Raw genomic sequence first — 381 nt, 5'->3', positions numbered from 1 at the left:
CATTGCCGCGTTATGGAAGAACACGGTCAAAAAGTTTCATATTCTGTCTCGAATTTTTATTTCTATTATTTTTGGATTAGGAAAGTTTCGAAGCTTCATTTTGAACACCACTTCTGTCCGTGGCTGTGACCATATCTTTAGCAGTGCGAATAGTAGACTCGCTCATTCACAAAATCATAACCCAGCCCGAAACCGTTTCGAATTCTGCTTCGAACCTTAAACAATTCAACCGCAACAAGGTGTTTCGGAGCTTCGGCCGTGTAAAGGTAACTTTTGACCACGTCTGTACAAGCAAATATGCATTTACAATACGTCTGTGCATTCATTCTTGTATCAGACACGTGTCATATGCATACACCTACATGTATATACCAAATCTCC

The 381-nt window shown here is 40.2% G+C and overlaps 1 protein-coding gene across 1 annotated transcript in view; it reads right to left on the bottom strand.

Moving 5' to 3' along the window:
- Positions 1-381, bottom strand: part of LOC119588822 (transmembrane protein 132E-like) — a gene marked incomplete at its 5' end in the record, with an annotated part of 18,327 nt that overhangs the window by 17,539 nt on the left and 407 nt on the right.

Source organism: Penaeus monodon, chromosome 24, assembly GCF_015228065.2.
Source record: "Penaeus monodon isolate SGIC_2016 chromosome 24, NSTDA_Pmon_1, whole genome shotgun sequence".
In the NCBI taxonomy this organism is placed as follows: Eukaryota; Metazoa; Arthropoda; class Malacostraca; order Decapoda; family Penaeidae; genus Penaeus; species Penaeus monodon.
Note: the sequence above shows the minus strand (reverse complement) of the source record. Positions and strands in the feature narration are given on the sequence as shown.